This window comes from Rhinatrema bivittatum, chromosome 8, assembly GCF_901001135.1.
Source record: "Rhinatrema bivittatum chromosome 8, aRhiBiv1.1, whole genome shotgun sequence".
Classification (NCBI taxonomy): domain Eukaryota; kingdom Metazoa; phylum Chordata; class Amphibia; order Gymnophiona; family Rhinatrematidae; genus Rhinatrema; species Rhinatrema bivittatum.
This window is the reverse complement of record NC_042622.1, coordinates 132,259,597-132,271,853: the sequence shown is the minus strand read 5'-3', so window position 1 is coordinate 132,271,853 and position 12,257 is coordinate 132,259,597. Positions and strand designations below refer to the sequence as shown.

The 12,257-nt window shown below is 40.6% G+C and overlaps 1 protein-coding gene across 1 annotated transcript in view; it reads left to right on the top strand.

The window, feature by feature from the left end:
- CACNA1B (calcium voltage-gated channel subunit alpha1 B) overlaps positions 1-12,257 on the top strand; it is a 1,161,590-nt gene that overhangs the window by 67,167 nt on the left and 1,082,166 nt on the right. The gene's annotated exons all lie outside the window — the stretch shown is intronic.

Here is a 12,257-nt window from a genome sequence, read left to right as displayed (position 1 = left end):
AGCCAACACTGCTGCAGTCTTCCTTTTACTGTGTGGGCTGGATGACATTGCTGCAGACTGGATGATGCAGTAACAGGAGTTACCTTAACACTTAACCTTAACTTAACCTTAGCACTGGTGGGAGGTGCGGCTGAGATTCAGGGCACTGATGTTTGGACTTGGGGCATAGGTGCCATGTGCCTGGGACTAATGAAATCCCTACTTGAGAGGACTAGAATGGGAAATGTGGATCAGTTATTTACTCTTTCAGGTAATATAAGGACTAGGGGGCACTCCATGAAGTTAGCAAGTAGCACATTTAAAAAAAATAGGAAACAAATTATTTTTCTCTCATTGCACAATTAAGCTCTGGAATTCGTTTCTGGAAGATGTAGTTAAGGCAATTAGTGTAGGTGGGTTTAAAAAAGGTTTGGACAAGTTCCTGGAGGAGAAGTCCATAAACAGCTTTCAACCAAGATGACTTAGGGAATGGCCTTTGCTTATTACTGGCATCAGTAGCATGAGATCTATTTACTGTTTGGGTACTTGCCAGGTACTTGTAACCTGGATGGGCCAGTGCTGGAAACAGGATGCTGGGCTTGATGGACCCTCGGTCTTTCCCAGCATGGCAAATTTCTTATTTTCTTATCATAGTTTAAATTCTACATCAGCTTCTGCATAAATAGATTTGCTTAGAAACCTAACCTTCCAGCTGCTTTCAATCATTCTTTTTCTCCTTCCAGAGTTCCTTTACTTCTCCTCTCAAAAGAAAATGATTATTATTAAGGTATATGTTTGTTGATTGCGGAAGTGATGGACATCAAGTCTGGCCAAAATTAGAGTAGAACTCATTAATTAGGGAATAAATCAGAGCTCTGGCATCCACAGCCAGGATCAATAGCTTATTGAGCTAAACTGGAGCCTCACAGATTGTGGCCTGAAACAGTTTGTTTTGTTTTGTTTTTGGTGAGAAAGCACTCAGTCAGTTACCACAGAAATGCTGCGGTCTCTGGAACTGATTACTTTCAGGGAAACCCGCTGACTTCCTGTTAAAAAAAAATACTTTTTTTTTTTTTTTATATTTGTGGCCCTTGCAGCTACAAAAGCTATAAAAGTACTCATGTCCTTTTCAGTAACATATGGGCTACTGAAAATTGTCCCCAATAGGAGTAAACTATTCGGCTAAGAGGGCATTTTTCCTTATTCTTCTAAACAGATCTCAACTGTACTATTCCAATGCAGTGTTATAGAAGTAAAAGTCAACAAAAAAGTTGTAGGTGATATCTTTTTATTATTTAATTAAAAGATTTTATATTCTGCATCCTCCAAAAAATTGTTCAGTGCAGATTACAGCAAAATTACATTCATAAATCATATATTAAACAAGTCTTTGAGACTAGCACATTTGAAATGTTGAACTACATAAAATACCTACAGTATTTACTTGAAAGCTTCCTTAAAATGATAGGGTCTTCACTTTTTTTCTAAAACACTTTAAGGTGAATTTTAAAATAGATGCATGTGCCAAAAAGCGCAGATGTGTGCGCATCTAGAGCACGAGCATCTATGATCAATTTTATAAACCTGCCACATACATGCACAAGCACTAATGCACAAATATCTTGAATCAACTAAAACAAGAGGCAGAATGGAGCAGGTCATGATAATTCTGGGGCGGGGGCCAAGAGATATGTGTGTAAGTAACATGGCGAATGCAGCACGCTTCCAGTTCATTTCTGGACAAATTTACTAATGCTATAATCAAGTGTAAGTCTGAATAAAAATAGTTTTAGCCACATTTGAAGTGCTTGAGTGGTCTGGATAAATAGGCAGGAGTACAGGCTAAAGAACCAGAGGGGTCATAATGACCTGAGATAGACTGGGCAAACTGGTGGATAAACTGGTTAAACTGGTCATTTCCTTCATGCACGCATGTGTTGAACTGTACTCACTTACACGTGTAAATGGCGACTGTTCCCAGCTGTTCACGTCCTTGCTTAAAATTAGGCCTATTTTTATAACATATGCGCATACTTCCACCTAGGATATAAGATTTCAGCATATGTTGCTGTACACCCATACCTCGCACACTTATTTTAAAGTTACCCTCCCTACATCTTTTTCATTCCTGAGCTCAAATGGAAACACGGTCCACAGAATTGGGGCAACATACGAGAACACTATTACTTTGCTGCTGCCCAGAAGATCTTAACAAACATATGGACTTATACCATTATATTGTAACTTGTTTACTTCCAAGTATAAATGCTCAGAGTCCATTAATTTATGGGTTAAAACCAGTATCTTAAATTGGGATCTTCATTTTACTGGAAGCCAATGTAACTCATACAATATTGGAGTGATATGATCACTTTCTCTATTCCCACTTTACAATCTAGCAGACACATGTTGAACTAGTTGCAAAACATGGAGCAGTTTATTTGAAAGTCCAACATAGACTACCATAATAGTCTAGATGTCCAGGTACTAATGTTTGTAAAACAGTTCTACCATATCAGCTGGGAGTAAAAATAAGTGACTTAACAAGTTCAACTTGTAAAAGGCTGTTTTTGCCAGATGCTGAATCTGCGGTTTTAAGATCAGCTTGGAGTCTAAAATGTCACTCAAGTTCCTGACTTCAGATAAATTTGATAAAGGAGATCCCTCATAAAGTAATGATGTTAATACCATCCCTTGGGAGATATTTTCTTACCCATAAATGCAGGAACAGTAACTTTAAAATATGTGTGTGGGTACCCATATATCCCTGCATTGGCACGCGGATAGATATGTGCCGAAATTTTAAATCATGTGCACAGTTGCACGCATATATTTTAAAATATGCCTACCACGCATGAGGGTGCTCCTAATTTTAAGTTGTTACTTGAGCAAATGTACTTCACGTTTCTTCCTTGGGACTTTGTTGACTTTCACACAAGCAGATAAGTGGATTTTAAAACATGCTTGAGTGAAGGACATTCACAGTTTTATCCATTAGTTCACCAGTTTGCCCAGTCCATCTCATGGTCATCCTGACCCCTCTGGTTCTTCAGTCTGCCCTCCCCCCAGATCCCTCATCCAGTCATTGTAGGCCTTACCAGAGATTTATCCAGACTTACACCTCATCAAAAGCAGAAGTAAACATGCATGGCTAACAGCGTGCCATGTGCTGCAGCCGCCAGATTTAAAATTTGGATTTACGCGCATAACTGTTAGGCCCACCCTAGAATGCCCTGATGTGCCTTAACTCTACCCCTTTCTTTTACTCATGCCTGCATATATATGCTCATAATTTTTGGCTTTTAAAATACATGTTGTTCGTGTGCAGCCCATATGCTTGCATATATGGGCTTTTTAATGCAAGCAATGCTTCTAAAATTCACCCCTTAGTTTCATGAATAAGAACATAAGAACATAAGAACATGCCACACTGGGTCAGACCAAGGGTCCATCAAGCCCAGCATCCTGTTTCCAACAGTGGCCAAGCCAGGCCATAAGAACCTGGCAAGTACCCAAAAACTAAGTCTATTCCATGTTACCATTGCTAGTAATAGCGGTGGTTATTATCTAAGTCAACTTAATTAATACCAGGTAATGGACTTCTCCTCCAAGAACTTATCCAAACCTTTTTTAAACACAGCTATACTAACTGCACTAACCACATCTTCTGGCAACAAATTCCAGAGTTTAATTGTGTGTTGAGTGAAAAAGAACTTTTTCCGATTAGTTTTAAATGTGCCACATGCTAACTTCATGGAGTGCCCCCTAATCTTTCTATTATCCGAAAGAGTAAACAACCGATTCACATCTACCTGTTCTAGACCTCTCATGATTTTAAACATCTCTATCATATCCCCCCTCAGCCGTCTCTTCTCCAAGCTGAAAAGTCCTAACCTCTTTAGTCTTTCCTCATAGGGGAGCTATTCCATTCCCTTTATCATTTTGGTCGCCCTTCTCTGTACCTTCTCCATCGCAATTATATCTTTTTTGAGATGCGGTGACCAGAATTGTACACAGTATTCAAGGTACGGTCTCACCATGGAGCGATACAGAGGCATTATGACATTTGCCGTTTTATTCACCATTCCCTTTCTAATAATTCCGAACATTCTGTTTGCTTTTTTGACTGCCACAGCACACTGAACCGACGATTTCAATGTGTTATCCACTATGACGCCTAGATCTCTTTCTTGGGTAGTAGCACCTAATATGGAACCTAACATTGTGTAACTATAGCATGGGTTATTTATTAAATTTCATCTGACATTTTGATGCCCAATTTTCCAGCCTCACAAGGTCTTCCTGCAATTTATCACAATCTGCTTGTGATTTAACTATTCTGAACAATTTTGTATAATCTGCAAATTTGATTACCTCACTCATCGTATTTCTTTCCAGATCATTTATAAATATATTGAAAAGTAAGGGTCCCAGTACAGATCCCTGAGGCACTCCACTGCCTACTCCCTTCCACTGAGAAAATTGTCCATTTAATCCTACTCTCTGTTTCCTGTCTTTTAGCCAGCTTGTAATCCACGAAAGGACATCACCACCTATCCCATGACATTTTACTTTTCCTAGAAGCCTCTCATGAGGAACTTTGTCAAATGCCTTCTGAAAATCCAAGTACACTACATCTACCGATTCACCTTTATCCACATGTTTATTAACTCCTTCAAAAAAGTGAAGCAGATTTGTGAGGCAAGACTTGCCTTGGGTAAAGCCATGCTGACTTTGTTCCATTAAACCATGTCTTTCTATATGTTCTGTGATTTTGATGTTTAGAACACTTTCCACTATTTTTCCTGGCACTGAAGTCAAGCTAACCGGTCTGTAATTTCCCAGATCTCCCCTGGAGCCCTTTTTAAATATGGGGGTTATATTAGCTATCCTCCAGTCTTCAGGTACAATGGATGATTTTAATGATAGGTTACAAATTTGTACTAATAGGTCTGAAATTTCATTTTTGAGTTCCTTCAGAACTCTGGGGTGTATACCATCCGGTCCAGGTGATTTATTACTCTTCAGTTTATCAATCAGGTCTACCACATCTTCTAGGTTCACCGTGATTTGGTTCAGTCCATCTGAATCATTACCCATCAAAAACCTTCTCCAGTACGGGTACCTCCCCAACATCCACTTCAGTAAACACCGAAGAAAAGAAATCATTTAATCTTTCCGTGATGGCCTTATCTTCTCTAACCCCTCGATCATCTAACGGTCCAACTGACTCCCTCACAGGCTTTCTGCTTCGGATATATTTTAAAAAGTTTTTACTGTGAGTTTTTGCCTCTATGGCCAACTTCTTTTCAAATTCTCTCTTAGCTTGTCTTATCAATGTCTTACATTTAACTTGCCAATGTTTATGCATTTTCCTATTTTCCTCTGTTGGTTCCTCCTTCCAATTTTTGAATGAAGATCTTTTGGCTAAAATAGCTTCTTTCACCTCCCATTTTAACCATGCCGGTAATTGTTTTGCCTACTTTCCACCTTTCTTAATGTGTGGAATACATCTGGATTGTGCTTCTAGGATGGTATTTTTTAACAATGACCACGCCTCTTGCACACTTTTTACTTTTGTAGCTGCTCCTTTCATTTTTTTTCTAACTATTTTTCTCATTTTATCAAAGTTTCCCTTTTGAAAGTTTAGCACGAGAGCCGTGGATTTGCTTACTGTCCCTCTTCCAGTAGTTAAATCAAATTTGATCATATTATGATCACTATTGCCAAGCGGCCCCACCACCGTTACCTCTCTCACCAAATCCTGTGCTCCACTGAGAATTAGATCTAAAATTGCTCCCTCTCTCGTCAGTTTCTGAACCAATTGCTCCATAAAGCTATCATTTATTCCATCCAGGAACTTTATCTCTGTAGCGTGTCCCGATGATACATTTACCCAGTCAATATTGGGGTAATTGAAGTCTCCCATTATTACCGAACTACCAATTTGGTTAGCTTCCCTAATTTCTCTTAGCATTTCACTGTCAGTCTCACCATCTTGACCAGGTGGACGGTAATATACTCCTATCACTATAGTCTTCCCCGACACACAAGGGATTTCTACCCATAAAGATTCAATTGTGCATTTAGTCTCATGCAGGACGTTTATCCTGTTGGACTCTATGCTATCCCGGACATAAAGCACCACACCGCCTCCTGGGTGCTCCTCTCTGTCATTGCGATATAATTTGTACCCCGTTATAGCACTGTCCCATTTGGTTGTCCTCCTTCCATCATGTCTCTGAGATGCCAATTAAGTCTATGTCATCATTCACTGCTATACATTCTAATTCTCCCATCTTACTTCTTAGACTTCTGGCATTAGCATACAAACATTTCAAAATTTGTTTTTGATTTGTATTTTCATTCTGCTTTTTAATTGATAGGGATAAGTTAGAATTTTTTAGCTCAGGTGAGTTTTTAGTTACAGGCACTTGGACTACTTTTCTTATGATTGGAACCTAATTCTAATGCATCATTATTATCCTTTGAAGATACCTCTCTCTGAACCATGTGCTGCTGAGCGACTGTCGGCTTTCCCCTTTGTTCTAGTTTAAAAGCTGCTTTATCTCCTTTTTAAAGGTTAGCGCCAGCAGTCTGGTTCCACCCTGGTTAAGGTGGAGCCCATCCCTTCGGAAGAGACTCCCCCTTCCCCACAAGGTTCCCCAGTTCCTAACAAAACTGAATCCCTCTTCCTTGCACCATCGTCTCATCCACGCATTGAGACTCCGGAGCTCTGCCTGCCTCTGGTGACCTGCGCATGGAACAGGGAGCATTTCAGAGAATACTACCCTGGAGGTTATGGATTTAAGTGTTCTACCTAAGAGCCTAAATTTGGCTTCGAGAACCTCCCTCCCACATTTTCCTATGTCATTGGTGCCCACATGTACCACGACAGCTGGCTCATCCCCAGCACTGTCTAAAATCCTATCTAGGTTATGCGTGACGTCCGCCACCTTCGCACCAGGTAGGCATGTTACCAGGCGATCCTCATGCCCACCAGCCACCCAGCTGTCTGCATTCCTCTTTAAAGACAGCCAATTATTTGTCAGCCAATTCTTAATACTTGACAAACACTTCTGAAAAACAGTTCAAGGAAAGAGCTGTCCCTGTCACAGAGAAATAAACAGATGAATATCATCAGCATAAATAAAATAGGTTACCTATTGACTTATTATGTTGCCGATTACCTTTCAGGAACTACACTCCCTTCATCAGGTCAAAACAAAGTCTACTTAATACCATTTTATAAACTGAACCACAAGGAAGATAAAATGGAATTGTAAAGGTATACCTGTATGGGACCCTATGCAAGATATATACTTTTTATTTCTATTATATTTTGCCTTTCTAATTTTAAAGACTGAATCTATTCCATAGAGACAGGAAATTAACTTCTGGTCTTACCGATGTATTCTGTGAGATAGGGATGCACATAAAGACATTTCCTAGCTCAAAAGTTAGAAGCAAAAGCAGGACTATGTAGAGGATGGGTGGAATGGGTCAGTAAGATAGAGCAGAATTCAACTGCTTTAGATATCTCACAAAAAATAAAGCAGAGTGTGGCTTGCCAGCATGAAGCAGACAAGGACCTGGGGCTTGTGCAAAAATTCAGCATAGTATGGGAAAATGTCCAAGCAAGTAACTGCAGATATAAAACTGTGGACCTTTTGTTAAACAGGCCATGATTACCAATTAAGGTCTGACATTGACAGCCTTGCCATCCAATAAGATTTTAAATGAACCCTAGCCAATTGATAATAACTTGCTGACATTGCAGAGTGACCCTCTGATTGTTATAAGGCTCAGTCATACCTAATGAGATATCCGAAAGGCCAATTAATCAAATATCTATAAACTGACAAATCAATGAAAGAGGCTTAGCACCAGACATCAGCCACTCATGAGCCAAATACCAATAAGCTAAGATTGGTCTACAATGACTGCATGCAAAACCAGAAGCACGGAAGTCTAAACCAAGAAGATTGCAATGGACAACTGGAAGTGCTCGGAACACAAGATATCACAGAGAATCCTGAGAGTACATTGGCATGCCCTGCTAAAGACTTTTATTTGGCCAGATTTCTGAAGCAGCTAAACTTCAGGTAATATAAATCTTAGATAGGGCAGCAAATTCAAGTTAACAACATTAAGTAATAAGCTTTGTTAATAAATTTTGGGTGAATTCCTATTTTAAGTGATAGCCCAGAGCCAATGGAGTTATTGGAAAGGGTAGTTTCACATAGCCTATAATTTGTTGTACTTGGTTACAGAGCCTGGTAAGTGGTGGGAGCCACTAAAGATTAAGCTGTATACCAATTGGGAGAATGGGAGGTGGAATGGTCTACTAAGAGCTGGCCTATTCAAACATTATAATTATAGCTAATTAACCTGGAGATTAATTTGGGGCAATAGAAATCCAGCATTTTGAGATTAGGCTTCTGATTTGTGTTCCTTGCATTTAGTTATCTTGAGATATATATTCAGAAGCTTTTAGCTGGCTAACTCAGAAGTTACACACCAAAAGCCTGCTCCACCACAAAACAGTGATCTGTAACTATAATTAATCAAAAAGTGGAACAATACTGTCCTATCACTGTAATATGATTTCAAATACTAATCTCTCCTTTTTTTTGTTATATATAAAATTTTCTTATTTTGAACAACACTCACTCAGGCGGATTTTAAAAGCCCTGCTCGCGTAAATCCGCCTGGATTTACGCGAGCAGGGCCTTGCGCGCCTATTTTCCATAGGCCGCGGGCGCGCGCAGAGCCCTGGGACGCGCGTAGGTCAAGGGGTTTTTGGAAGGGGGCGTGTCGGGGGCGTGTTGAGGGGCGGGACCCGATGATGCCGTGTTTCGGGGCGGGACCGGGGGCGTGGTTTCGGCCCGGGGCATTTCGGGGGCGTGGACGCGCCCTCCAGAACTGCCCCCGGGTCAAGTCTCGGCACGCCAGCAGCCCGCTGGCGCGCGTGGATTTACGTCTTCCTCCGGGAGGCGTAAATCCGTGGATAAAGGTAGGGGGGGGGTTTAGATAGGGCCGGGGGGGTGGGTTAGGTAGGGGAAGGGAGGGGAAGGTGAGGGGAGGGCGAAAGAAAGTTCCCTCCAAGGCCGCTCCGATTTCGGAGTGGCCTCGGAGGGAACGGTGACAGGCTGTGCGGCTCGGCGCGCGCCGGCTGCCCAAAATCGGCAGCCTTGCGCGCACCGATCCAGGATTTTAGAAGATACGCGCGGCTACGCGCGTATCTTATAAAATCCAGTGTACTTTTGTTTGCGCCTGGTGCGCAAACAAAAGTACGCGAATGCGCTTTTTTTAAAAATCTACCCCACTGTGTTCTAACATATTAAATGTCTTTCAATTAAAAACGATTTTTAGTCAATTTTCAAAATTGAAAAACATTTTTTGGGGGGTAGATTGAAAGTTTCATATGTTAATGTGGGTGACCCTGTACCGTATTGAGAGTATAATCATTAACTTCCAATCACCTCCATGAATATTTTTTGAAATTTTTCTTAATGTATTAAAGTCCCCAAAAAAATATTTTATATGACATCCATTGAGCAATGAATCACTCTTGAATTGAATTTTAAATGTTACCTTCTTATTTTTGCTGAAATCTTTCAAGTCATTCGAGTATGAATACCTTCAACCCTTCTACTGATCCTGGATAGATGTAAAAATCCCGACATGTACATGTTTCAGACCTTCCATCCTTCTTCAGGGGATGTAAACACTGTGAACACACTTCAAAAAAACGTTTTTTTTTAAAAATATGTCCTATCTCGTCGTCCCTCCGATATTCAAACCGATGCCATGAACTCAGAAGTTAGCCAGCTAAATGCATATTTGGGTACTTATCTGGTTATAAGTTAGCTGGCTCAAATTTATCCAAATATGTTAGCGGCATTCCAGGGGCATAACTGGGAGGAGTTTAATTAGCTGGGTTAGTTAACTTGCTAACTCTGATATTTAGAGTTAGCCGGCTAACTTTAAAATAACTGGCTATATTCAATAATGCGAATGCACTATTGAATATACTTCCAAATTTAGCCAGATAAGTTTGTCCAGCTAACTTTGCTATCCGGACTGTGTCTAAATATGGACCTCCTTTAGATTAGAATGGCATGATTTCAAATGTTGTCTAGGAAAGAAAGAAAAATTAATGGGCAACAACTGAAGAAATTAATGATAAATAGTCCCTACCAACAAATGCATGAGGAAGGTGATAATTGTTACCCCTATAAAGTAAGAGGAGGAACATACAATTTATTAAATTCACATAAAACCATTTAAAATGTGTTTATTTTGTTCAGTGAAAGAGAGGATGTGCAGCTTTTGCTGTATTCAGTGACATTACTAGCTTTACTTGTACTGGAATAATTAAACAGGAAGATGGCTAAAAATGCAACCTTATATTCTGTTTATTGTTAGGAAAAACTCTGCTAATAAAACTTGGATGCATTCTTATCTATTTGTGCCTAATAGTGTGTCTTTCCCAGATTTTACAGAATCAGACCCAATTTTAGGTATAGGCATCGTAGTCAATTGCCTTTAGTGACAAATTTTCATATTTTCTAGAACACTGCTAACCGAGTCTGCTGCCTTGTTAATGTCCTGTTTAATGAGCTCACCCCAAATATTCACTGACTCTTGGAAGGAAATTCAGCAGAGCAGTTGGGGCTGATGTAATAAGGTGCACTGAAGTTGCTGCAGGTTTGTTCATGCATGTACACACATTTGTATGCACGTTTTCCCATGCAAAGCCCTGTACGGGGATGAAATAAGGGTTTTCTACATGGGGAAAAAGCGCATACAAATGCGTTTACAGAGCAATGGTTTTTCTGTGTGAGTGCATGTTGATGCCATGCAAAAGAGATGATTATCTATTAACAGTCAATGCAGGAAGCCATGCTAGAAGACAGAAATTATAGTGTGAGTTTTTTAATGTTTTTTTACCACCATGGTCAGAGCATGAGTTAAGTGACAGTGCTGACCGGGTACCATTTTTTTTCCATTTCTTGCATAGGTGTGGTGTGGTTGTGTGTCCGTACAGCTCTGGTGTTATTACTATAGAGATTTCTGAATGTGTCTAGCTGTTCTTGATTCTTTTCCCGCTCTTAAAAGATCTGCCATTATTGCTGCCATGCAGTGTGAATTATCACCCATGAATATATTTGCCATGTTTTCTGGAGCACACAGTTATTTGAAATATTAGAAATATATTCCAGGGTCATATTTTCACTGAAAAGTGAGACCTGTTCACTCACTCGCTTTTATGTGCAGATTATCAGTGTGGCTTTTCAGTGTTGATGTGGCCTTACTGTGCTTATGTACACTCATTTCTTCATGTGTCCGTAAATCATTTGCATAATTTATTTTTTTTTACATCCTGAAAAGGCACCAGCTTTAGCCATGCACGGTGATCAAAACCTGCACTCAAAACTAGCGCCTGTTTTGCCACGGGTCTTATTACATCGGTCCCCTTGTGCGTTGTTATCATGGAAACCTGTGTGAGGGGACAGCACCACAGGGCCTGTGAGCACATGATGGCTCGCAGGCCCCTTGCTGAATTTCCTTCCAGGAGATAGTGCTTCTGTTGGACAGGCACTGCTACTCAAGACAGCTCTGGCGACTTCAAGATGAGCAGGAGGGAGACTCTAGAGCAGGGGAGGATCTGAGCAGGAGAGCTTTGGAGGGGAGGGGAGACAGATACCTCTTCTCTGCACCTCTGATAATTTCTGGTGTGTCCCTTCCCACTACTACTTATGGGCACCCACATGTTAAATCCAGCCCTGAGTAAAGTGCTTAGTCAGTGACAAATATTTTATTATAGCCCCTAAGGTTCAAAATACTAGACCAGTGCTTTCTTCCATAGCAGCTGGAACAGACATTTCTTCCTATTTCTACCTCCATATTGAACATGAAGTGAGTCTCCGACAGCGACTGATTCACTAATGTTGCTTTTTTTTTTTTTTATCCCAGCAGTTTCCTCCTGTTCCTTTGGGCTTTCAGCTCATTTGACACCAGGGCTTGAATCTAGCATTCTCATCCTTTACTTACAACTACCCAGAGATTTTTTCCCCTCTTTTATATCCCTTCAGAACTTACAGTGACAGTCCTTGGCGGGTGATCATGCTCCGGTGCTCTTTTTAGAATCTGCAAGCTTGGGCCCTAAATCCAGCCACCAGGTGTCGCCATTGCACAATGATTGACTCCCTTCCCCATCCCAGATGCTGTGAATGCTGCCTCTGCAACACCCCCAGTCCCTGCAACACCCC